The sequence below is a fragment of the Onychomys torridus genome, unplaced genomic scaffold, assembly GCF_903995425.1.
Source record: "Onychomys torridus unplaced genomic scaffold, mOncTor1.1, whole genome shotgun sequence".
Taxonomy (NCBI): Eukaryota; Metazoa; Chordata; class Mammalia; order Rodentia; family Cricetidae; genus Onychomys; species Onychomys torridus.
The window spans coordinates 1-27,746 of record NW_023412570.1 but is presented as its reverse complement, the minus strand read 5'-3'; the positions used below and the strand labels follow the sequence as shown (position 1 = coordinate 27,746).

The following is a 27,746-nucleotide window of genomic DNA, read 5'->3' as shown; positions in this document are numbered from 1 at the left end:
AAATTTAAAGTTAATAGAGAATTATGCAGTCTATTTCTGGGGCTATTTGTTACCCCTTTTGTTTATTTAGCATATCCTTTCAAGTTTGATTTGATCTTTCCACGATTCCTTAGCCTGTAGAATTATGTGGTATACCTGTAGTATGCTTTATATTTTAATAAGCAAAAAATGTTTTGTTTTACCAGAGACATATGCTGGAACATTGGCAGGTTTAACTTGTGCATGTATGCTCATGATGGTCATAACTTCTAGCCAATTCATAATTACCAAATCAAATTTTTCAGAACTCAGAGCAGTTGCCCTCTGAAATCCTGAATAAATATCAATGGTGTGGTGTACAAATTTCAGTTTTCAAAATTTCGCATAGTGAAACACATCCATTTGCCAGATTTCGTTCCTCTGAATACTCTTTCAGTTAAATTCTGCTGGTAGCCGAGTCTGAGTGTAAAAAATAACCAGTAGTACATTTCCTTACAATTTCCTTGGCTTATTGCCAGGCTGTGAGAAAAAACTATTTTTAAATGGTTACTATTGACATGATGTTTTTATGAAATTCTGAGGCCTCCACCACATTTCCTACCAATAGTTTATCAATCTCATCATTACCATGTGCTAGGGGGCATGGCAGAGTCATATGGGATCAGATGTGAGTTATGTATAAAGGATGCTTCATATTCTTGATTATATCTTATAACTAAATAAATAACAAAGTTAATTCTGACTCATCAGGGATTAATTCTGCAGTCTCAATATGTAAGCCCATGATTATAGCATACTGAGAGTCAGTAACTATGTTGAGAGGTTCTGAAAACAACTAATACCAACACAATAGCACACAATTCTGATTTTTGAACCAAATTATAAGGACTTTAAACAACTTTGCTTAAATTTTCAGACTCATAACCTGCCTTTCCTTGTTGGTTTGCTTCTGTATAAAATGTATGGGCTCCAGATATGAGTGTTTCCTGAACAATGGGAGGCCGAAGACAATCAGCTCTCTTTATAAGCTGAAATATCTCACTTTGGGGATATTTGCTGTTAATCTCTCCGAAGAAATTACTACAAGCTCTTTGCCAAGGTTCACTTTATGCTCATAATTTGTGCTTTTCCTCCTTAGTTAAAGGTACTAAAACTTCTGCTCGGTCTACTCCTGCTAATTGACAAAGTCACAATTTTCCTTTTAAAATCAAGTCAGAGATAATTTCCATATATGTTTTTAATTTTTTACTCTGTTTATTTGGTAGAAGTATCCATTCTAATATAATATCTTCTCTCTGTGTTAAAATTCCTGTAGGAGAATGCACAGAGGGTAAAACACCCAAAATGCAATCAAGCTTTAGATCCACATGATCCACTTGTTCTTCCTGTACTTTCTTTTCCACCAATGCCAATTCTTTCTCAGCTTTAGCTGATAAGTCTCTTAGACTATGTAAGCCCTTGTCACCCTCTAAGGTTTTGAACAAATAGCTCAGTTCCTAATTTTTTACCCCAACAATATTTCATAGATGGTAAACATCTCCAAATAATTTTGAAAGTCATTAGTAGACCACAATTGATCTCTCTTCATTTGTACCTTTGGGGGTCTAATATTTTGTAGAGCTATTTTATATCCCAAATAATTAATAGAATCTCCTCTTTATATAGCTTTTTTTATGTTGCAAAGTTTATTTGTTCAGTGCACCAAACAGGATGCAAGTACTGTCAGGACAAATATACAGAAATATGCAGATCAACATCAAACACTAATTTAGATCAAATGAAAGGAAATCTCTTTAATGTTATAACAACATACTCCCAAGAATCTCTTCTTCAGTTAGTTATACATTTCAATAAAATAAAGGGTAATGAATTAATACTGGAAGTCAGCTTGTGAAATCGTTAAAAATAAAACCCCGACACTATTAATTCATGCCTGTTAAACACTGTAACTAAATTTCCAAGCACAGAGGAGATGAAGCAGGCAGTGACTCCTTTTGCTTAACCAGCCAAGAAGAATGGTTCCTACAACACAACAGGCAGACTGATCTAGAACACAGTGTAATAATTTCAGTCTCAAATTGTGTTAAATGCTCATTATTAGTATGGCACTTTGGGTCCATGATGTAGTTTATAATGTCAAAACACATGACAATTTGTTACAGAAACACATAGATAACTGTGGTTTACACACACACACACACACACACACACAGATATATATATATATATATCTGTGTGTGTGTGTGTATATATATGTATATATATACACACATATATATATACATATACAGAGAGAGAGAAAGACACAGAGAGAGAGAGAGAGAGAGAGAGAGAGAGAGAGAGAGAGAGAGAGAGAGCGAGCTAGGAATACTTCCACATACAAAGAAAGGTCCTGGGGAGGAAGTTGTAGCAATTAATCTGGGGTATGCCTGGTTACATGCGGCTCTCCAAGACGAGGTGCTGGGTCAAACTGAAGAAAAGAATATTTTAAAGTGTCATCTAATTCCATGATAGCAGCACAGCGGTAGCAGTAATCGGGCCCACTAAAAATGGTGACCACATTCCGATCATGACACCAATTATAACCTTCCATTACAAGCTAGTGAGCACGAGACACCAGTGTGAGACCGTTGGCATGGTCACATGTTTCAGAAATATCTTGTCCAAAGGTGTAGCCAGCACCACGTGGTGAAATACCCCATCCGCCACGGTCATCTGGATCTCACCATAAGAGATCACACATTGGGCCCTCATGTGGAACTTCTTGTAAACGATCCAGGTCTCTTATATGATCCAGTGTATCTATGGATGGAGAGAGGCCACCATGGAGGCAGAATATCTGCCCATCCACTAAAGCTGTCCGTGGTAGGTAATCAAAGAGGTCTGTGAAGTATTTCCAGACGTTGGCATTTCCATACTTTCATAGACATTGATCATAAAAGCCGTACATTTGGGTGATCTGTCGGCTTTCATGATTTACTCGCAATATTGTAATGCGCTCTGGATAGCGCACCTTTAATGCTACAAGAAGAGTCACAGTGTCCACAGAATAGTAACCTCTGTCTTCATAGTCGCCCATGAATAGATAGTTTGTAGCTGGTGATTTTCCACCGATTCTGAAGAGTTCCTTAAGGTCATGGAATTGGCCATGCACATCTCCACGGGCAGCGAACCTCTTGTACATTTGATTCCTTTGTTAAAATTTCGTTAGCCTTCTCGCACAGTGTCCACACTTGGTTCTCATTCAGTTGCTCCACCCACTGGTCCAGCTCCTTGGTGAACTCCTGTTCGTCCATGGCAGCATGCTTGCATCACTGCCATGGCAGCATGCTTGCATCACTGCCATGGCAGCATGCTTGCATCACTGCCGCCACCGCCTCCCTTGCTTTCCCTCCTCCCCTGCCACTGGCCCTGGTGGAACCACCCAGCACTTGACTCCAAGCAGAGTATGACTCAGCTCTGGGGAGGCTCCGGCCAGATGGCACCCCTCTGCTGCCGCCAATGCTGCCCTCAGGCCTCTCCTCTCTCAGGCCTGGAGATTCAAAAGATCAAAAGGGAATGTATACCTGATGGGCTTGCCTGGGTGTAAATAGCAACCATGTGGCTTCTCAGCATCTTGCCTGATGACCTCACCAGGATGAAAGCAGCCATGCAGATGCCACCTATCTTTAACAGAGTTAAAGGGAGCACATGCTATGTCATCTCACCACCATCTTAAGACAGAGATACGTGTCTAACTGTCAGAATTCCCAGCCACTCCCCAGCTACATGACCACGAGTGAACTGTCTGGTAGCCGGGCAAGATGCTTTGTCATTCCAGGGCGTTATGTCCTAGTAATCCGTGTACTGCATGATCACATAATTTGTGTGCAGTGTAATCACATAATCTTTGTGCACGCATGGTGTAGTTATGTAAGCCCATATGTGTTTGGGAGGGGGAACCTATAAAAGTGGGTTCCCCCTCTTCTCTCTCCTCTCTATTCTTGCACTGTTGTTCTATAGGCCTATGCACACCCCTTCTATTCCTTTCCCTTAATAAACTCTTATAGTGGGTTTTGTTGTGCCTGGTGGATTCCCTTACATGGTAAACAGCACCACTTAACAAATAGCATTGCACTGCTCAATAAATAACACTAACCACTCATGCCCTTACTGAGTTCAGAACCATGCTTCTAGGAAGGTTTAGATAATAAGCAACATATGTTTGTTTGATCAATAAAGTGTGTAAACTAACTTGAAGATATATTCTAGTCTCTTTGTATTTGCTAACTTTGTTAAGATTTGACTATTTTCTCAGCCATACAAGAAACTGTTATTCTATCCAGGTACACTATAAACAGATCAGTAAGTAAGATTCACAGTCTTTCTGTGGACTGGATTTATGGTTTTGTAAAGTTTTCAGTCTCTCTGTAGGATTGATCTTGCAAAGTGTCACAGCACAGGTGTGTGGGTTCACATGAATCCATGGAAAGAAGACTCAGAGGTACCTTAAGAATGAATTTAGCCTTCCTCAGCTGCAGGGAAGTCGAGCCTCTAAGAATGGAAGCATTGTCCCTTCACCCAGGGCATTTTTTTTCTCTGTATTTACAGTTTCTCCAGTTGACATCCCTGTGCTCAAAACAACCTCAAAGAAGCTCCCCAAAATACAATGCCAAGTGCAAATTCCTTGATTCATCAAGTACCACAGTTTTCCATGTCTCATGAACCAAGCTTTGCATAGGTCTTTGATTCCTGGGAGACTCTTAGACAAGATTCACATAGGAGAATAAGGGAAACAAAAGGTATTGTTTAAGCAAAGAATGGATAAGAGCTAAGTGTTACTCTCTAGAGCCAGGCCAGGAGTAGCTCAGCAGGAATGCAGCCACAGGTGTACTTAGGGTATAAAGGATTTTCATATAAACTTTCAATCCAACTTTTTTGTTTTGTTTTTTGGAGACAGGGTGTAGCTTTGGAGCCTTTCCTCACAGAGATCTGCCTGCCTCTGCCTCCTGAGTGCTAGAATTAAAGGCATGTGCCACTATTGACCAGCCTTCAATCAAAATTTTTGGCTTGAACTTAACAGGGATAAAACTGTAAAATCCTAATCTTATGGAAATGACTAACTTGTGTACTGTTAAAGGTAATTAAGATGTTCAAGTTAATGGTCAGTCATCTTATAAATGATCAAATTTTTTAATGTTCTCAAAACTACCTTTGTAGTCATGCTCAGCAGGAATGTAGTTAAAAGTTATTTATAGGGATAAACCTTATTTAGCCTTCTGTAAATGCTGTCAAAGTTAAGCCTGAAGCAAGTAACAACATCAACACAAACAAGTAGAGTCAGGTACACTTAACAGATTAGATGATGTCCCTCAAATTCCTCAGACATCTGCTGAACATGGAATTTAAAGTGTTTAATGGAAAAAGCTTCCCGTGATAGATAGAAATGCCAGATCCTAGAGGCAGCCCTAAGGTCTCTTCCAAAGAAAATAATAGATCATCAACTCCACTGGTTGTGTGCTTCAAATGCAGCAAAACCAGCTACTGGATGAAGACCTGCCCTTCACCTCATCTACTGCCAGGACCCTGCCTGAATTGTGAACAAACAGGACACTGGAGACTCGACTGCCCCTGTTTGCCCCACCAAGGTACGTCAGTCCCTCAAGTTCCTCATTCACAAGAACATCTCTCGGACATTCTGGGTCTAGCAATGGAAGACTTAATGCTGTCGTGTGTGACAGCCAAAGATTGACTACTTCTGCTCCCAACAAGGTCATTGAGATCACCCATGGGGAGCCTAGGGAAACCTTCCTGGTGGCATGTAAGATTTGTCGTGTTAATTCATACAGAGGCCATTTGGTTTATGCTTCCTGCTCCAATTTATTGTTCTCAGACCTCTGATGGTGACTGATGGCTAGCTGTTGCCTTATCAGTTTAGCAACAACAAGCAAACCAGCTCCTCCATACAAGACTGCAGCTGCCAGGTCAGTCTATTTCCTATGTAAAAACAAGGCTTTGGTTTTTCTAGGACTACTATGCTAGGGGATGTCTTTCTGTATGCTATGAATATGTGTGGCTTCCATTGGATAATAAATAAAGGTGCATTGGCCTATGACAGGGCAGGATAAGGTTAAGCAGTACATTCAAACTAAAGACAAGATGAAGAAGGGCAGAGTCAGAGAGAGGTAAGGCTGCCTTCAATGGAGCAACAAGATGCCAACAGACTGGCAAGGCCACAGCTACATGGCACTATAGATTATATTGTAGATTATATCTCTATACATTATATCTTTTATCGATTAATAGAAATGAGTTGAGTTAAGTTATAAGAGCTAGCTAGCAAAGAGCCTGACTCATAGGCCATACAGTTTATAGGTAATACAAGCCTCTGCATGTTTACTTGGGACCAAGTGGGTGCGTGGTGGGTGGAACACAGGAAAACTTCCTACTATACTAATAGGTCTCCTGCAGAAAAAGGCAAACTCACAGACAAGTTTAAACTCACAAAACAGGGTTCAGTGCAGAAAACAAACTCAAGTTACCATGCTGCTTATGACTAGCCAAAAATTTAGCTTGTACTGTTCCCTTTTTAAAAAGAAATTGCTCTTCAATGACTGTTCTTAGTAATCACCTATGTCTTGAGGTTAGTGACTGGATGAAAATAAAAACGATTTGAGTTTATGAAAGTTGTGAGGGTCTAAGACAATGATTAAAGGTGTGTGAATGCAAATTGTGAAGACCTGAGGAAGTGACTTAAGGTATGTGGAAAAGATACTTAAAGATGATACATAATATTAAGAAAAATAAAGTTCAGATTTTAGCATATTGATTAGTGGAGCTCTGATAAGCTATTAATCTGGCCTTTGTAAAGCAGTGTCTACCATTATCATAATCACAGGCTCAAAATGTTCGATTTCCTTTGGTCCTGACCACAGGATGTGTGCTTAGGGATGATGTTGGTAACTGTGTCCTGAGAAGGTTTCATCAGTGTTCCAGCTTCTCTCTCATCGCCTTCAGAACTCCAGCCAGCTTTCTACTTTTTCCCTTTTTTTTTTTTACTGAGAACTCTTCTTGCTGTATGACTTTTGTGATCTCACATCTTTCTTCTTTAATATATATTTTGCCCTTGCACAGAAATCTCCAGGTTGTGTTGAGTTAATTCTTATGTTCTATATTGAGCAGCATTCCTCTAGAAACCTTTTATGGGCTGCTCTTGATCCCACACTGACAACTTAAATGTCACACATCTCCTAGCATTTGGCCTTGATGGCACTGCCCACCCAACCTCCTTGATGAGATCACTCAGTTATCCTATCTAGAATGCTATGTGAAACACTCTCTCAAAGAAAATGTCCTTAGAATGTACTGTTATTCCCATCAGTCAAGGATAAGACCACTACCAAGGTTTAAAGCCAAACTTGAAGCAAGCTTTAAGTAAATTCTGGCCAGGTGGATGGGCTCTGATAGTCAACAAACTGAAGGCAGCTTTGGGGCCTTGAAACTTCTCAGAGCATGTGCCTCCTGAAGTGGACCCTCAGCCCCAGAGTTCCAGAGTGAAGGTCCAGCTTTAGAATTTGGGTGGGTGGTCTGAATCTTGCTGGGGCTTCCAGAAAATGCTAATCCCACAGGTTGAGAATAAGACCACTTCCACAGTTTAAAGCCAAACTTGATGCAATCTTTAATTAAATACTAGCCAGATAGATGGGCTTTGGCCAGGCCCATACCCAGGTTCCCAGGAAATGGCCCCATCTCATGGTTTACTTAAGATATTACCATCAGGTCCAATCATGGCAGGCATACATCCCGATGTATTTCCTGCCTACTCACCTCCAGCCTACATCCAATCAGAGGCAAGTTTAAATTCTGACATATTTCCTTCTTGTGAACCTCCCACCCACATGTGATCAAGCACATCTGGTGCAGATGGGTCAAACCAGCTTGTTTAGGGGAGTGAAAACATGTGGCTTGCTATGTCCCATAAACAACAGCCTCTAGCATTTCAGGAACTATTTATCCTCTGACAAGGGGCTTACAGATCCGAGGCATTTTTGTTTCATGGATCTCTTAGACATAGTAATTAAAACAAAATGTACCTTTGGCTATCACAGTACCTCAGTTCACTCAGGCAAAATCTGTAAGCATGAGACACCTAGGCAAATGCTTGAAATGAATTTACAACTGTATCAAACACACTATCCATGTTGCCATCTTAGTGATAAATGTGGCCTATATGTGATCCTAAATCAATTTGTAGGTTTTGGGGAAAGAAAAGTTTTCATCTATGTAAGTTACGGAAAACCTACATCATTCTGTAATACCATTATTTCAATGATTCCCACCTGGCTGCATTTCTTTCTTCAAAGTCCTGGTATCAAATCAGATAGTTAATAGCTTAAATTTTATAAGCTGACTGAAAAAAGAAATGGAACTTACCTATTGAGACACAGAATTTCACTTTCTCCTCTATTAAATGGCCCCTAGGTATTTTACTCTAGATTTATTCCCCCCTTTTTTTCCCATGCCAAGATTGATGTAATGTAGATTTCTTGTGAAATGGGGCCCCAAGAATTCTGAAATTTCTGTGAGTTTTGCTGCTAAACAGCCACAGCTTTGTGAAAGTTAAGTGGGCAATGTGGCTAGACATTTTATTATAGCTTCCCAGTACTGGCTATACTGTGAATGCTTAAGAGAGGTATAATCCACAAATTAATTTTTCAGATCTGCTAAGTGCTTTGGCTCACTCTCTCAACTAGATAAATGCTTGTGGTGGCTTGAAAAAAAATGGCCCCCAAAGGGAGTGGCACTATTAGGAGGTGTGGCCTTCTTGGAAGAAGGGTGTCACTATGGAGGTGGGTTTTGAGGTCTCATATATACTCAAACCATGCCTAGTGAGACAGTTCAACTCCTGTTGCTTGAAAGATGAAGAACCCTCAGCTACCTGTCCATCTACATGTCTGCTGTATGCCACCACGTCTCACCATGTTAGAAATGGACTAAACCTCTAAAACAGTAGTGTTTTCCTTTAGAAGAGTTGGTCATAGTCATGGTATCTCTTCATAGAAGTAGGAACGCTAAGATGGTTCTCATCTGTTTAGTCTTCCATTTCTCTCTGATATGTATTTGTGTACACATTGTAGGTGGAGTTTTCCTGTCCTGATATCCTACTCCCAAATACCAGGCAGCCACTTCCCAAATAACTGACTCAATATAAATTATAACTGACTTAATATAAATTATAAATGATTGTTTGATAGCTCAGGCTTGTTACTACCTCTTACACTTAACCCATATTTCTTATCTATGGTTTGCCACATGGCTTATGGCTTGTTACCTCATTTTCTACATGTCCTGCTTCCTCAGCAGCTGGCTGGTGTATAATCTGACTCTGCCCTTCTTCCCAGAGTTCTCTTGTTTTCCCACCTGTACTTCTTGTCTGGCTACCAGACTGTCAGCATTTTATTAACCAATGAGACTAATACAAATTCACAGTGTACATCAAGAAAGCACACAACTAAGCCACATTCCCAGACCTGAATCAGCTATATTTATTTTGTGTATGGTGCATGACTATGTGTTTCTAACTGTTCACACATGTATGTAGGACAGAATCTGATTTTGAGTGTCTTCCTCAGTCACTCTTCACCGTAGATTTGGGACTGTCTCTTGATGAACATGGAGATGACATGTTCAGCTAGTCTGGATAATCAGCAAGCCCTTTTGGTCCTCCTAACTCTCCCTACTCAGAAAAATGGTAAAAAGTACAAGCCATTCATTGCCCGTGGCTTTTAAGTGGGTGCAGAGGTTCCAAACTCAGGTCCTCATGCTTGCTTGGCAAGTATTTTATGGAGCTATTTCCACCACACCATGAATCAGTCATTTTTAAAAGAAAATATTATAGAATCAAGGGCTCTAGACTTTCCTACTTCTTTAGCATAAAGGCGTGAAAACATGCATTAAGTAACACAGAAACCTATCTGGCATGCTAACTCATATAACCTCAGAAGCCCAAACCACTTGAACATTTTGAGTTTAGTAGATATAAAATAAGTTTAGATGGAGGCTGGAGAGTTGGCTCAGTGGTTGAGCATTAGCTGCTCTTAGAGGACCCAGGCTTGATTCCCAAAATCTACACAGTGGCTTACAAACATCTGTCACTCCAGTTCCAGAGGACCCAATGCCCTTTTCTGGCATCCAGGGTACAGGCATGTAATACACATACACAAACACCCATTTTATGTAAAATAACAGTAATAAAAATAAGTATAGAGGTGCTTATGGATGCTTCCAAATTTGGAAACAGATTGAATATTTATCTATGGCTACAATGTGTATGTATTAACACAGACCTATGTTTGCATAGGGAGAAGGTAAGATGCTTATCCAAACTTTCTACAATATCTCTACAACTTGGTGAATGGGTGTGTGGCTCCACGACAAAGCACTTGCCTGACTGGTACTAAGCCCTGGGCTTGAGCCCATCACTGAGAGAACAAAACAGACTTGGCAGAGTGTAGGAACACAGTCCAAGAATGGAGTCATACAATAGGAATTCTGGGAGCTTGTGAGAAAACTCCAAGAAGACATGAGTCTTATGACCTCAGTTTCTCCAGAAATGCAGAATGGTTCTTGTAATGTGCGTTCGTGTTCCTCCCAGGTGTGGTAGATAGGAGTGAGTTGACTTCAGCTGTTGTTAATTATACATCTCTATGGAAAAAGCGTGTTTTTACACACGTGGCTTGTCCTTTTGATTGAACACCATACTCACGGGATTCTTCTTAACCCTCGAAGTTGTTTCCATTGTCTGATGCTCTGAATAAAGTTGGTTTCTGCATGAGATTTTAGTCTGCCTCATTTTCAGGTCTCACTCTTCAAGGTTCACACTGCCATCTACAGCAGGGGACATCAGGCTTATATTATTCACACACAGATGGAAACTAGTTGCATCTGGTAGAAGTCCTAGAGACAGCTCTTTCTGGCTCTAAAGGTTGCTTACTAAGAGTGTAGAAGGGAAATAAGAGGCTAGCAACTACAAGTAACTTGCCATCATACTTTCTGCAGCATGCACAAATGATAAGGAGGATATTCTCTACAACTGGTGAGAGACAGATTTAGCAAAAGTTGGTGGGTGGGAGGGCTATTCTCCCATTCTCTTTCCATTTCCTGCTCTCCCAATCTCTTTCATTCAGTCCAGTTTCTCAGCTTGTTACCTACATCTGCCTGAGGGAAGAATCTTTGATCTCAAAATGTATTTAAGCAGGGTGCACTTAACTGATTTTTTTATCTATTAAAATGTAAATGCTCCTTTTATGGAGCAAATATTATTACTCACACTAAGCTTGCCTCATACTCACCAGCCTCTAGGTTCAATCCCAGCAGTGAAAACCAAAGAGTTTCACAGGCTAGCTTGATGTCTGCAACAAACAGCTACATTGTTCTCTTCGTGATGGTGACTATCAATGTCAATCTGAGTGTTCTGTATTCTAGGAAATAAAAAACATTATGTAATAGAGGAGACAAATTCTACAGTGAGCCTCAAGAAACATGGAAGAATTTGAATGCAGTTTAACTAGTGTTAATATTAACAGTATTAATTCTTTGACTCAATATAGAACCACAAAAAAGAAACAGGCTCTCACCCAGTTTCTGTCAAGCAAGAGGCTAATGCTTCAGGCTCCTGAGGCTGAATCCTGTAGTGTAACTTCTGCTTCATTCCAGTAATAAAAAACATGCACAATTCTTCAAAAATTTAGAAAAGGATTTATGTTATATTTATTTTTTCTCCAGCTTGTACAAACTGGATGTAGAAGCATAAACATAGTACATTTCTACGATCTTCAACAAAATATAACCAATATGTACAATTATTGTATTAAAAATACAAAAGGCATATAGACTCCACCAATGTCTTCCTCAAAGGCATACAGGTACAAGTAGTATCAAAAGTATGAGGAAATCACCCGTTAATTATACATTCTGCACTTGACATCACAGAACAAACTGGATTAGCAGTCCTAAGTTCTACAACTAATTAATGTTTAGATAACATCAACGAAATTTGTGATAGAGCTAGATTTTTGACTTTCTATATGCACATGAGGTCCATAGACTCTATAGTAAAAATGACAATAATGCATATGACATGTAAACTACAAATGCATGAGTGGCAATGGGATGCATAAGTAGACAAAAGCCATGACATAGAAGAGAATTATTAAATAAAGCACTGACATTTTTTGACACAGTGAAAATCACTGCAATTTGACCTTTAAAATTTGAATCTATTCACGTTTATCTACTGATCAATATGATCAGCTGAATTTAATGGAAAAAATCCAAGACAAGCAGCCCCTCACATCTGAGTACTAGTCGGATTGGCAGCCTTCACTTTCCGGAGACTGTGCAAAAACAACACAAAAATAGAATGGTGGGGTCTTTTTCAGTCATTCTAGGGGTCATATCAGCTGTGAGCTCATGGCCGCTCCATTAGCCTTCTCTATATGCAGCGTCCACAAAGCCACTTACAGGCCAGTCTTTGTTAAGTTTCAATTTGGCCGCTCTGTAAAGAGGTGAAAGTGGGGTGTTGAAATCTCCCACTATTAATGTGTGGGGTTTTATATGTGATTTAAGCTTTAGTAATGTTTCTTTTACATATGTGGGTGCCCTTGTGTTTGGGGCATAAATGTTCAGAATTGAAGCTTCATCTTGGTGGATCTTTCCTGCAATGAGTATGTAATGTCCTTCATCATCTCTTTGGGTTGATTTTAGTTTGAAGTCTATTTTGCTGGATATTAAGGTGGCTACACCAACTTTCTTCTGAAGACCATTTGATTGGAAAGTCTTTTCCCAGCCTTTTATCCTTAGGAGGTGTCTTTGAATTTGAGGTGTGTTTCTTGTATGCAGCAGAAAGATGGGTCCTGTTTTCATATCCATTCTGTTAGTCTGTGTCTTTTTATAGGTGAGTTAAGTCCATTGTTATTAAGGGATATTAATGACCAGTGATTGTTCATTACTGTTATTATTTTTATTTTTTGTGGTAGTGTGTGTGTGTACTTCTCTTCTTTGGAGTTTACCGCTGTGGTGTTATCTATTGCCTGTGTTTTCATGGGTGTATCTGCCTTCATTAGGTTGGAATTTTCCTTCTAGTGGTCTCTGTAGGGCTGGGTTTGTGGATAAGTATTGTGTAAACCTGGTTTTGTCTTGGAAGGTCTTGTTCACTCCATCTATGAGGATTAAAAGTTTTGCTGGGTATATTAGTCTAGGCTAGCATCCATGGTCTCTTAGTGTCTGCATAATATCTGTCTTCTGGGTTTCAATGTATCTATTGAGAAATCAGGTGTTATTCTGATGGGTTTGCCTTTATAAGTCACTTGGCCTTTTTCCTTTGCTGCCCTTAATATTCTTTCTTTATGCTGTATGTTTAGTTGTTTAATTATTATGTATCAAGGGGACTTTTTTGGGGCGTCTAGTCTGTTTGGTGTTCTATAGGCTTCTTGTATCTTCATAGGCATTTCGTTTTTTAAGGTGGGAAAGTTTTCTTCTATGATCTTGTTAAATATATTTTCTGTGCTTTTGTGTTGGGATTCTTCTCCTTCCTGTATCCCTATTATTCATAGATTTGGTCTTTTCATGGTCTCCCAAATTTCTTGGACATCTTGGTTCATGACTTTGTTGGTTTTAGTGTTTTCTTTTCCTGATGAATCTATTTCTTCTACTGTATCTTCAACACCAGATATCCTGTCTTCCATCTCTTGCATTCTTTTGGTTATACTTGCCTCTGAAGTTCCTGTTTGTTTACTCAGATTTTCTATTTCCAGCATTCCTTCTGCTAGTGTCGTCTTCATTTTTTCTATTTCCCTCTTCAGGTTTTGGACTGTTTCCCTTGCTTTTTCATGATTTCCTTCCAGGGACTTATCATTTTCTACTGTTTTAATTGTCCTTTCCTCTAGTTTTTTTATAGCATTCTTCCCATTTTTTGTTTGTCCTTCCACTATATTTTTTTATTTCTTCTATTTAAGGCTCTAGCCTCTTCGTGATATTACTTATAAGGTTGTTTACTTCTTCTTCCATTCAGTGATGTTCCGGTCCAGCTGTTGGAGAAGGGCTAGATTCTGTTGATGATGTATTGATCTTTATTTTGTTGTATGTACTTCTGCCTTGATGTCTGCCCATCTCCTTGTGGGTTCATTCTTGGTCTTATCAGTGTACTTGGTCTAGACAAACCTGACAGATTTAGGGAGCATCTCTCTGGTCCAGATGGAAGCTCTGGGCCAGATGAGAGCTCTGGTCCAGATGAGAATGCTGGCCGGATAGGAGCTTAAGGGATGGACTCTGAGTCTCAGGAAGTCCCTGGGGTCTCCTTATCTTGTCAAGATTGGAGTCCTGTTGTACAGATGGGAGTTCCAGGACAGGATGGAAGCTCTGGTCCAGATGAGAGTTCCAGGGCAGATGGGAGCTGGGGGCTAGTCTCTGAGTCTCAGGATGTGGCTGTGTTCTGGGCCAAATGGGTGTGGGGGCAGCATGTGGAGACTGCAGGGTCTTCCTGAAGTCTTGGAAAAGGGGAGCCTTCCCGCAGGGCCTTATGAATGGCTGGAAACTGGGGCCAAGTTGGGCAGGTCCTCCTGGGATGGCTGGTTCCCAGGGGGTGAGACCCAAAGATGGTAGCCTCTCTCACTACAACCCCAGGCACTCACTTCTGGTCCAGATTGAAGTTCTGGGGCTGCATGGAAGATGGAATCTGGTTTTTAAGTATCAGGAAGTGGCTGGGGTCTTAGGCAGATGGGTGTGGAGGCACGGCATGGAGGTTGTAGTGTTCACCAGAGGGTCGTAGAGAGGGGGAACCTTCCCGGTGGGGAAGGAGGGTCCTTCCCTATGGCCAGAACATGGGGTCCAGTTGGGCAGGTCTTCCCTGAAGTGGCTGGTGCCCTGGGCTGTGATCCAGGTGCGGGCCTCTCTGGGTATGACCCCAGGCACTGACCTCTGGTCCACGTGGGAGTTCTAGGGCATGATGGAAGCTGGGGGCTGGTCTCTGATTTGAGTCAGAAAATTTAAGTAAAGTGGTTCAAAGTCTTTATAATTTGATTCAAAAGTCAAAATTGTATGCTATTCTGTTGGTATTAGTAGTTTTCAGAACCTCTCAACATAGTTACTGACCCTCAGTATGATATAATCATCGACTTACATATTGAGACTACAGAATTTATCCCTGATGAATCAGATTTGACTTTGTTATTTATTTAGTTACAAGAAATAATCAGGAATATGAAGCATCCTTTATACATCACTCATATCTGATCCCATATGACTCTGCCAGGCCCTCAAGCACAAGGTAATGATGAGATTGATAAACTATTGGTAGGAAATGTGCTGAAGGCCTCAGAATTTCATAAAAACATCATGTCAATAGCAAACATTTAAAAAGTTTAGTTTTCCTATAACCTGGCAACAAGCCAAGGAAATTGTAAGGAAATGTACTACTTGTTCTATTTATGGTCAGTCTTGGCTACTAGCAGATTGTAACCCAAAGGTTACTCAGAGGAATGAAATCTGGCAAATGGATGTGTTTCACTATTCAGACTGTTGAAAAAACAAAATATGTACACCACACCTTTGATATCTATTCAGGATTTCAGTGGGCAACTGCTCTGTGTTCTGAAAAAGCTGATTTGGTAAAAAATGAATGTCCTAGAAGTTATGGTTATCATGAGTATAGCTGCACAAATTAAAAAGCCAATGCTCCAGCATATGTCTCTGGTAAAACAAAACATTTTTTGCTTATTACAATATAAAGCATATTATGGGTATACCACATAATTCTACAGGCTAAGCAATCATGGAAAGTTCAAATCAAACTCAAAAGGAGTTACAAAAAAACCAGAAAAGGACTGCACAATGCTCCATTAATTTTGAATTTTCTCACTGCTAATGAGAAGGGAACAACAGCTGTGGAGAGACATTGGATAATAAAAAAAAATAGAAAATTATGTGAGCCTATATATTTTAAGAATGTTCAGACCTCAGAATGGAAACCAGGGTATGTGTTACATTGGGGATGAGGTTTTGCTTTTGTTTCTACAGGAGGAGAAAAGCTGTGGATACGATCAAAATTGATAAAGATTCAATTTGAACAAGGGAGAACTCTTAATTAGAAGAGGTTATAGTTCATTAACCAGCATGACCTTCCATTTTAAACTAACTTACACCACTAACAAATCCCTTTTCATTTAATCAGATATAACTTACCAAAAGGGAACCTTCCCAAAGTTAGGTTTGGGAAAGGTTTTTGTTTTTGACTTTCAGGAAAATGAAGGCTAAGGAATCTGAAGGACACTGGACAAATGGACATATTCATCACAGGAAAAATCCATCAAGATGAAATTTCAATTCTGAACATTTATGCCCTAAATACAAGGGAACCCACATACGGAAAAGAATCATTACTAAAGCTTAAATCACACATAAACCCTACACACTGGTAGTGGGAGACATCAACTCCCCACTCTCACCAATGTACAGGTTGGCCAGACAGAAACTTAACAGAGAAATGAGGGAGCTAACAGACATTATGACTCAAAAGGACTTAATAGACATCTACTGAACATTCCACCAGAACACGAGAGATTAGGCCTTCTCCTCTGCATCTTATGAAACCTTCTCTAACACTGACCACATACTCAATCACAAAGCAAATCTCAATAGATATGAAAAAATTGGAATAACATCCTGTATTTTATTGGACCACCATGGCTTAAAATTAGAATTCAACAACAAAACAAATTACCAAAAGCCTACAAAATCATGAAAACTGAATATTGCTTGATTGAATCACCACTGAGTCAAGGAGGAAACAAGAGTGAAATTAAAGACTACTTAGAATTCAATGAAAATGTATATACAATATACCCAAAATTATGGGGCACCACAAAAGCAATACTATGAGAAAAGTTCATAGATCTAAATTTCTATATAAAAAATTGTGGAAATCTCACACTAGAAACATAAACGCACACCTCAAAGCTCTAGAAGAAAAAGAAGCAAACTCAACCAGGAAGAGTAGATGCCAACAAATAATCAAATTGAGGGCTGAAATCAATAAAATAGAAACAAAGAGAACAGTAAAAAGAATCAATGAAACAAAGAGTTGGTTCATTGAGAAAATCAACAAGATAGACAAGCCTTTATCCAAACTAACTAAAAGACACAGAGAGAGTATCCAAATTAACAAAATCAGAAATAAAGAGAGACATACAACCTAACAACAAGAAAATCCAGAGGATCATCAGGTCATATGGCAAAAACCTGTACTCCACTAAATTGGAAAAACTAAAAGAAATGGACATTTTCTAGATAGGTCCCAATATCCAAATTGAATCAAGACCAGGTAAACAATTTAAATAGACCTATAACCCCAAAGGAAACAGAAGCAGTCATTAAAAGTCTCCCAACCAAAAGTAAAAACAAAAAAAAAGCCATGTGTCAGAGGGTTTCAGTGCAGAATTCTACCAGAATGTCAAAGAGCTAATATCAATACTCCTCAAATTGTTCCACACAATAAAAGCAGAAGGAACATTGTGAAACTCTTTCAGTGAGTCCACAGTTACCCTGATACTCAAAACACACAAAGATGTCACAAAGAAAGAGAATTATAGACCAATCTCACTCATGAACATTGATTCAAAAATACTCAATGAAATACTGGCAAATTGAATTCAATAACATATAAAATATCATCCATCACAATCAAGTAGGCTTCATCGAAGAGATGCAAGATACAAAAACCTGTCAATGTAATCCATCATATAAACAATCTGAAAGAAAAAAGTCTCACATGATCATCTCATTAGATGCTGAAAGAAACTTTGACAAAATCCAACACCTCTTCATGATAAAGGTCCTGGAGAGATCAGGAATACAAGGAACATACCTAAATATAATAAAAGCAATTTACAGCAAGCTGTCAGGCAACATCAATTAAATGGAGAGAAATTCAAAGCGATTCCACTAAAATCAGGAACAATACAATGCTGTGCACTCTCCCCATATCTAGTCAATATAGTACTTGAAGTTCAAGCAAGAGCAATAAGACAACAAAAGGAGATCAAGGGGATACAAATTGGAAAGGAAGATGGCACCATGCCATTAAACTGAAGAATGGATAAACAAACTGTGGTACATATACACAATGGAGTACTACTCAGCAGAGAAAAACAATGACATCATGGGGTTTTCTGGCAAATGGATGGAACTAGAAAAAATTATCCTGATTTAGGTAACCCCAACTCAAAAAGACAAACACGTTATGTACTCACTCATAAGTGGATACTAGATGTAATCCAAAAGATTACCAGACTGCAACTCACAAACTCAAGGGAGGATACCTAGTAAAGAGGACCCTGAGAAAGACCCAGGGATTGCCCAATGACAGAGAAATAGATTATGAGATCTATATGAGCAAACAAAGGTGGGGGAGAGGAGGGTACGGACAAGGGGAAAGAGAGCTTAGGAGGGAGGGATGTCCCAGCTGGATCAGGAACAGAATGGGAGATGGAGAGGAGGATACCATGATGAATGAAGACCCCATGGGAATAGGAGAAGCAGAGTGCTAGAGAGATCTCCAGAAATCCACAAAGATACCTCCACTGTAGACTACTGGCAATGGTTAAGAGAGTGCCTGAGCTGACCTGCTCTTGTGATGGGATGGCCAAACACCATGGCTGTCATGATAGAATTCTCATCCAATGACTGAGGGGAGCAGATGCAGACACCTATGGACAAGCCCCAGGTGGAGCTCTGGGAATCCAATCAGTGAGAGAGAGGAGGGACTGTATGAGCAAGAGATGTTGAGACCATGGTTGGAGGAAGCACTGGGACAAAGAGTCAAAGTAGTGGAAGTGCATGATCTGTAAACCAATGGTGGAGGAACTCCCATAGAACTAGACCAGGCCCTCTGGATAAGTGAGACAGTTGATTAGCTTGAACTCTTTGGGAGGCCCCGAGGCAGTGGAGCCAGTACATGACCTTGGTACATGGGCTGACTTTTTGGAGCCTGTGGCCTATGCTGAGACACTTAGCTCAGCCTTGGTGTTTAGGGAGGAGTGGGTCTGGACCTTCTTGGCTGAGTCTTCCAGGCTGGGCCTGACTCACCAGAGGAGACCTTGCCTTGGAGGAGGTGGGAGTGGGGAGTGCATTGGGGCGGAGAGGGCTGGTAGGTAGGCGGAGGGAGGACAGGTGAATCTATGGCTGATATGTAAAATTAAATTAATTAAAAATAAGAATACCATTAAAAAATCAGTAGCTCTCCTGTACACAAAAGATAAATAGATTGAGAAAGAAATCAGAGAAACAGCACTTTTTGCTATAGCCACAAATAATATAAAATAACTTGGGGTAACTTTAACCAAACAAGTGAAAGACCTATATGACCAGAACTTTAAGTCCTTGAAGAAAGAAATTGAAGAAGATATGGAAAATCACCCATGTTCATAGATAGGTAGAATCAACGTAGTAAAAATGGCAGTCTGTTCAAAAGCAGTCTACAAATTCATGCAATCCTCATCAAAATCCCAGGTCAATTCTTCACAGATCCCAAAATAACAATACCAAATTTGATATGGAAAAACATTAAACCTAGGGTATCTAAAAAATCCTTGAAAATAAAGCAACCTCTGGAGGCATCATGATCCCTGACCGCAAGCTCCACTATAGAACTATAGTAATAAAAACAGCTTGGTATTCACATAAAAACCTACATGTGGACTAATAGAATCAAAGTGAAGAACCTGACATTAATCCACACACCTATGAATACCTGTTTTTTGGCAAAGAAGCCAAAAGTGCACAATGTACAAGAGAAAGCATTTTCAACAAATGATGCTGGCATAACTGGATATCAACATTTTGAACATTGCAAATAGATCCATATATTTCAACATGAACAAAACTCAAATCCAAGTGGATGGAAGACCTCAACATAAAGTAAGCTACACTGAACCTGACAGAGGAGACAGTAGGAAATATTCTAGAAAGAACTGGTACAGGAGACCACTTCCTAAATATAACACCAGTAGCACAGACACTAGGACCAACAATTAATAAATGGGATTTCCTGAAACTGAGAAGCTTCTGTAAGTCAAAGCACACAGCAAATAAGACAAATGACAGCCTACAGAATGGGAAACCCCCCATCTAAAAGAGGGCGGTCTCCAAAATATAAAAAAAAACTCAAACAACTGGACAGCACAATATCAAACAATCCAATTAAAAAATGAGCTACAGCTCTAAATGGAGTATTCTGAACAGAAGAATCCCAAATGGCTGAAAGATATTTAAGGAACTGCTCAGCATGTTTAGTCATCAGGGAAATGCAAATCGAAACGATACACCATATTACACCTGTCCGAATGACTAAGATAAAAAACACTGATGACAACTTATTTTGTAGAGGATGTGGAACAAGGGAAACACTCCTCGACTGTTGGTGAGAGTGCAAATTTTCAAAGGCATTTTGGAAATCAGTATGGCTCTTTCTTAGAAAAATAGGAATCCCTCTACCTCAAGACTCAAAGATACCACTCTTGGACATCAATCATACCACAAGAACACTTGCTCAACTATGTTCAGAGCAGCATTATTTTTAACAGCCAGAACCTAGAAGCAACCTGAATCACCCTCAACTGAAGAACAGACAAAAGAAAATGCAGTACATATATAAAATGGAGTATGACTCAGCTGTAAAAAAAAAAAACAATGACATTAAATTTTCAGGCAACTGGATGGAACTAGAAAACATCATGCTTACTGAGGTGACTCAGACTCAGGAAGACAAGCTTGGTATGTATTCACTCATAATTGGATACCAGAGGTAAAACAAAGGATAATCAGAATATAATCCACATCCCCAGAGAAACTAGGAAACAAGGAGGACCCTAAAACGGATGTCTGGATCTCCTTGGGTAGGGGAAACAGAGGAGACCCCTTTGAGTAGACTGTGGATGAGGTGGGGGCAATGGAAGATAGGGGATGTGGGAAGAGAACATGGGAGAACAGGATGGGTGAGCTGGGGAGGGAACGAGTGAGACAAAAATTAAAGAGATATCTTGATAGATGGAGGCATTATGTGCTAGGGGAGAAACCTGGTGCTAGAGAAATTACCATGAACCCACAAGGATGACCCTGGATTAGACTACAAGCAATAATGGTGAGGCTACCTGAACTGGCCTACCCTCATAATCAAATTGATGAATATACTCTAACTGTCATCCTAGAGCCTTTATCCAGTAACTGATTAATGCAGATGCAGAGATCTACAACCAAGCACCAAAGCCGAGCTCCAGGAGTACAGAGGAAGAGATGGAAGAGTGATTATATTAGCAAGGGGGATCAAGATCATGATGGGACATCTACAGAGACAAGTGAACCAAGCTAATAGGAACTCAGGAACTTTAGACCACCAGCTGTAGAACCTGCATGGAATCAGACTAGGCCCTCTGTGTACTGAAGGCTGTTGTATACTTGGGTCAGTTAGAGGGGCTCCTGGCAAAGTGATCAATATCTATCCCTGGTGCGTGAGATGGCTCTCTGGATTCCATTCATTGTGGTGGCAGAGCTTGATTCAACTGCCAGTCTAAGGCTAACTAGGTCCATAGAATAACTTATAAGAGAGCCAGACATGCAGAGTGGAAAACCATAAAAAATGAAAGAAAAATGTAGAAATGAAAACATGATTACCTCTGAATTCCTGCTAAAATTCTTCAGATGCCAAAGCTTCAGAATATGAACTAGTCTTTGACAGCAGTTCCATCCTCTTTAAGAAAGTAACTATAAACAGGAAGAAGCAAAGTGCTAGATAGGTCCCCAGAAATCCACAATGATACATCCACTGTAAACTACTGGCAATGGTTGAGAGAAAGCCTGATCTGACCTAGTCTGGTGATCAGATGGCCAAACACCCTAACTGTCATGATGGAACTCTCATCCAATGACTGATGGAAGTGGATGCAGAGAACATCAGCCAGGCTGCAGGTGGAGCTCAAGGAGTCCAATTGTCAAGAAAGAGAATGGACTGTAATTGTGTGAATGTTGAGACCAAGATTGGAAAAGCACAGGGTCAAATAGCCAAACTAGCAGAAACACATGAAATATGAACTAAAAGCTGTGGAGCCCACAACTGGATCAGGCCTTCTGAATAAGTGAGACAATTGAATAGCTTGAAATGATTGGGAGGCACACAGGCAGGGGGACCCTGGCCTGTCCTTAGTGCATGAGCTGGCTGTTAGGAACCTTGGGCTTACACAGGGACCCTTTGCTCAGCTTAGAAGGAGGGGAATGGACCTGTCTGTACTGAATCTACCAGATTTAAATGAATCCCCAGGGGAGTCTTGGCCCTGGAGGAGATGGGAATGGAGGGGAGGGGACAGGGGAAGGTAGGGTTGGGGACAGGAGTGGGGAGGACAGGGGAACCCATGGCTGATGTGTAAAATTAAAACATAAATACAATAAAAATAAAATGTAAATAAAGTTGCAGGCCAGGTTGACAAGAAAAAAATAAAAAAGTAAACTGTGAAGAGGTGGAGTAATGGTTCTGCAGTAACAGTTGCTGGATACCTTTATACAAGACTGACATTCAATTTACTGCATTCAAGGGTACCTGACAACAGTCAGTAACTCCAGTGTCCAGTTATCCAAGGGGATCTAACAGCCTCTTCTGACCTCTAAGGGCACCATATGCTCATGGTTCAGACCCACCTGTGCAACAAGGCCCAGACATTAGCAGGCCCCCATACTTAAGTACAACTGTCTCCATGACAGAAGTACTAGTAACGGTGCAAATGCCAGCATTTCCGTAAAACCCAGCAAACCCCTGCCACAACTAAAACAAAGACTTAATCCACCAAAGTCCACATTTCTGAGAACATTTCTAAATACTCAAACCTTGCTTGAAATACAGTAACATTATGGCTTCTGTAGTGCGACTTCTGGCTACCTGTTCTTGTTAACTGAAGTTTGTGACCCCAGAATATGGATTTTGTGCTTAAAAGCTCATCCTGAGAAAAGATCCTATACTGAGTCCCTGGCGGGAGTCTATTCCCTCATGAGAGACTTCTCCTACACTGCAATACCTGCTCCCCTGACCCTAAACATAAAAAGAAGAGTCTCTGAGGCTACTATTTAGCCATGAATCAAAGATGCCTAAATGAGGAACCAAACTTTCAGGCATCAAAACCAGTTTATTGATGTATCCTGGACTGAGGGAAGAGCAGCATCAGAGCCATATTTTCAGGAGAGGTAGGCTGGGAATTGCAGAGTGGATTGAATCACTGATGATATTGTCATGTCCTATAGTCTTAGTGAGTCCCTACAGACATGATTAACTGGAGAGAGATGATAGATGTGGGGAGCCTTTTACTGATCACATACAAAGGGGAACGGTCTCAAAACCCAATCGTTAGTAACTGTTGAATATATTCTGCACCTTTTGGAAACCTGAATACTGTCTCACTCTTAAGGCCCAGCAGTGTAAGCATGCAAGTTCAAAGTTTAAAGAGGATAGAATTCAACAATGAAGGATGAAAATTATGATCTATTGGGAAGCTGAATCTTGGCAGTCAGCATGATGAAATTGAGATTCACTTAGAATCTTCTCATAGCTCTGGATCTGGAATAGTGTTACAAAGAGGGGTGGGGAAGGGCAAGACCGCCAGTGTAAGTTGGTGGAGTTATCCTGGGGAACGTGACTGCATTAAAATGACTGCCACATTCAGAGGTTTGTGCCTGGCTCTGCTTCTTGCCCACCATGTGTGAATTCTTCCATCCTGATCTCCAAGTTCTGAGATTAGATTGAGACCCCTGACTGGGATAGGAAAACACCTCTTCCTGATCATGTTAGTAGGAGGATTTAGTGTAAAACCTGGAAAAGAGGAAATAACAGCTGTGTAGGAATGAACACCATCCCTATTTTATTTAAGATGAGCCACAATAAGCAAAATACACTTGTGGTGGTTATGCTTGTTCCCAACTTAACAAAACATAGAATTTACTGAAATCCTAAAATGGAGGACACAAAAATGAGAAGTGTTTTCCTTCAGTTGAAGCAGTTGGATCCAATGCAAGTACAGAATTTGGAGGTAAAAAGACACAAATATGCAGGGTGGTGGTGGCCCACGCATTTAACCCCAGCACTTGGGAAGCAGAGCCAGGCTCAGATCTCTGTGAGTTCAAGGCCAGCCTGGGCTACCCAGTGAGTTCCAGGAAAGGTGCAAAGCTACATAGAGAAACCCAGTCTCAAACCCCCCCCCCAAAAAAAACAGACACAAATCACAAACATTTAATGCGGATCTCAAGGCCTGAAGACACTCACCTTTAATGGCCACACCCTCTGCTGGAAGCACATAAAAGGACATGGAAGTAGGAAGCTATTGCTATTTGCCTGCTTGCCCTCAACTTGCAGCAAGTCCATCCCTTCCCAGGCTTTGAGAATATTTAGAACTCTATTATATCCTGAAGACCAGTGGACACATACAAGCTCCTATACTGAGTAAGTACTGGAATATTAGACTTTTCTTTCATAGGTAGTCAATGGGGGATTAGCAGCACTGCAGCCCTAAGTCATTCTAATAAACCCCCTCGCTTCATAAACAGAGATATTCCTTGTATATGTTCTGTTACTCTAGAGAACCTAGTATATTTTTTGATATGAGTGAGTAAAATTTTCCAAAATATTCAACAGCTGTGTATCACTGTCTAAAGCAGTTCCCTATTGACCTAAGATTCAATCTTTACAAAAAAATGGAGTGATGTAAGTGTCCCTAGTAGCCTACAATGTCTTCTCTGAAACTAGTATTGAAATCTGTATAGAAAATTTCAGAGATCCAAGTTTCCAGTTGGTTGGCTTTTATGGACACCTTTGATGCTTAAGACTTTGCCATCTGCTGTTGGGAATCTGAATCACTCTGGCTGTGCCGTGTCCCCCAGAGAACCACCTACCTGAAATAAAAGCTACACTTGTTCCATTCCTGGTGTGAGAAACTATATGAAAAGATCTTGTACTTGAGACACAGGCAGGAGACAATTCCCCATTAAGAGAAGTGCACCAACTCTGCAGGAGCATGCTCCCGAAAGCTCAGAAATTACAGGTGGGGCACTTTTTCTTACAAATGAAGGGTCTTACAGGTATTGTCTACCTTCATTAAAAATTTGAGGGAAAGGGTACCTGCCACCCTAGCCCTAAAAACATACAAAAAAGTCACAGAGGCTACCAGTTCGCCACCTGCCAAAGGTTCCTAAATGAGGAACCAAAAGTTCACAGATCAAAACCAAATGATTGATTGATTCTGGATTGAGGGATGAGCAGCATTAGAGCCAGTCTTCCAGGGGAGCTAGGCTGGGAATTGCTGAGTTGATTGAATCACTGAAGGCACTTTCCTGTCCTCTAGGCTTAGTGAGTCGCTCTAGACATGATGAGCTAGAGAGAGATGATAGATGTGGGGAACATTTTACAGATCACATGCTAAGAAGAACTGTTTCAAAACCCCTTGTTCACTAACAGTTGAATACATTCTGCAACCTTTGAAAACCAGAATATTGTCTCAATTAAGGCCCATCAGAGTAATCATGGGAGATCAAAGATGAATGAGGATAGAACTTACCAGTGGAGGATGAAAATTATGAGGCATTGAGAAGCTGAATCATGGCAGTCACCATGATGGAGTCGAGAACTCAGGATCTTCTCGTAGCACACCCTTAGTGGATCTAGAACAGTATTCCAAGGAGAATTATCTGACAGGGAAGGACAAGACCATTAATGAAAGTGGATAGAAAATATCAGAGATACAAGTTTCCAGCCTCGTAGAAGAGGGAACAGAAGACAAACACAAACTGAAAATCAAATCCTGTCTGTTATTGCGTCTCACAGGGTGAAGAGGAAACAGTTGCCAGTTCTTCATTTTGGATCCAGTGGAACCTTCAAAGCACTAGCTGCAGAAGAAATGCCAAGAGCTGAGATAGCTCAGAGATGGGACCACACACAAGTCAGTGTTCAGGAGTTCTCCTACATGTGGACCATCAGCAACTTCCCTATTATTGCTGAGGAAATGCTACAAAGCATTAGAAGCCCAACTTTCTCAATAGGAGCCCAAGAGAAATGGTGTTTGAGAATAACATGAACAGAATGGATGAGAGTAAACATAAATGGAGTGGATGAAGAAAGTGCAGATTACTTGTCACTTTACCTAGTGTTGATCAGCTGTCTAAAGAGTCGTATTTGGGCAAAGTTCTAGTTCTGGATCATAAATGCCGAAGGAGAGAAAACGAAATTCAAGAAGAGCCCAAGAGCCTTTATGTTTGTGCCAGGCCAGGACTGGGGTTACAAACAATTCATTCTTCAAGATTTTCTCTTGTCCCATGCATTTGGCTTCTCCCAGAGGACAAGCTCACCCTGGTCTGCAAGGTCAGTGTGGCCCAGGTCTCTTTGAGCCTCTCTGACCAGAACAAGAAGCCTGGAATTCAGGTTCCCAGATGCAAATTGGTAGATGAGCTAGGAGAGCTGTGGGAGAATTCCCAATTACAGACTGCTGCCTAATGGTAGCTGGCCAGGAATTCCAGGCTCACAAGGCCATCTTAGCAGATCTCTCTCTCGGGTTCAGAGCCATGTTTCAACATGAGATGGAGGAGAGCAGGAAGAATAGCACTGAGATCCCTGACCTGGAGCCACAAGTCTTCAAGGTAATGTTGGATTACATTTACACGGGAACAGAACCAGACCTCCACAGCATGGCAGCTGCTTTGCTGGCAGCTGCTGACAAGTATGATCTGGAGCTTTTGAAGGTCATGTGTGGGGATGCCCTCTGCAGGGACATCTCTGTGGAGAATGCTGCCCACACTCTCTTCCTGGGTGACCTCCACAGCTCAGGGCAGCTGAAAACCCAGACACTGGATTTCATTATAGCTCATGCTTCTGAGGTCTTTGAGACCTCTGGCTGGAAGACAATGGTGGGCTCATATCCCCACTTAGTGGTTGAAGCTTATGGTTCCATGTCTGCTCAATGTCCTTTTGTGGAGCACGCTATAAAATGCTTGAAGCAATCCTAGGACCTAGCAAAACTTGTGCTATACTAGTCTCCCAGAAGTAGCAGTCATGGTGTTACTAATGATACCTGAGTAGATTATGGGATGTGTGGAAAATTTCCAATGAAGCTAGGGAATAATAGCATGGTGGCTGAGGCTTAATACAGATGTAAAGGCATTGATGGCAGGTTGAGGGAGGGGGATCCTTGGTCTCTGGTACAATCTACACAGCCTCCCTGTTGTTATACTGTTGATTTTTGTCTAAGGAGTTAGAATTTGAAATTCATTTTAACTGCTGGCACCAAGCACATTAAAACATATCTGGATTGGACTGAGCAGAAGATATTCTCAAGGACTCAGAAAGGAGAAAACAAACACGAATGTTTGATTATAAGAGAAGCAAAGAGATTAAAGAGAGTATTTCTCCAAACTCTGTGTTTGGGACAGGAAAGATGACTCAGTTGGCAAATGCAATTGTTGGTCTTGCAGAGGACCTTCTGTTCAGTCCTCCTCTTTTCTCCATGGGCACATCCATCACAGATAAATAAAATACTCAAATAAATGATCAAATGAATTAAAAGTGTAAAATCAGCTATGGATTCCAATGGTGTTTCTGTTTGAAGATGGCCATTTTAGTCCATCCAGCTGTGCTCAGCTGTAGAAGTTGTTGCAGTGTCTTCACTCACACACACACACACACACACACACACACACACACACACATCTCTCTC

At 40.6% G+C, this 27,746-nt stretch overlaps 2 pseudogenes; one reads left to right on the top strand and one right to left on the bottom strand.

The window, feature by feature from the left end:
* Nucleotides 1-2,392: 2,392 nt before the first annotated feature.
* On the bottom strand, nt 2,393-3,275 carry LOC118575711 (annotated as a pseudogene).
* A 22,662-nt stretch (nt 3,276-25,937) lies between these two features.
* On the top strand, nt 25,938-27,039 carry LOC118575708 (annotated as a pseudogene).
* The last annotated feature ends 707 nt before the right edge of the window (nt 27,040-27,746 follow it).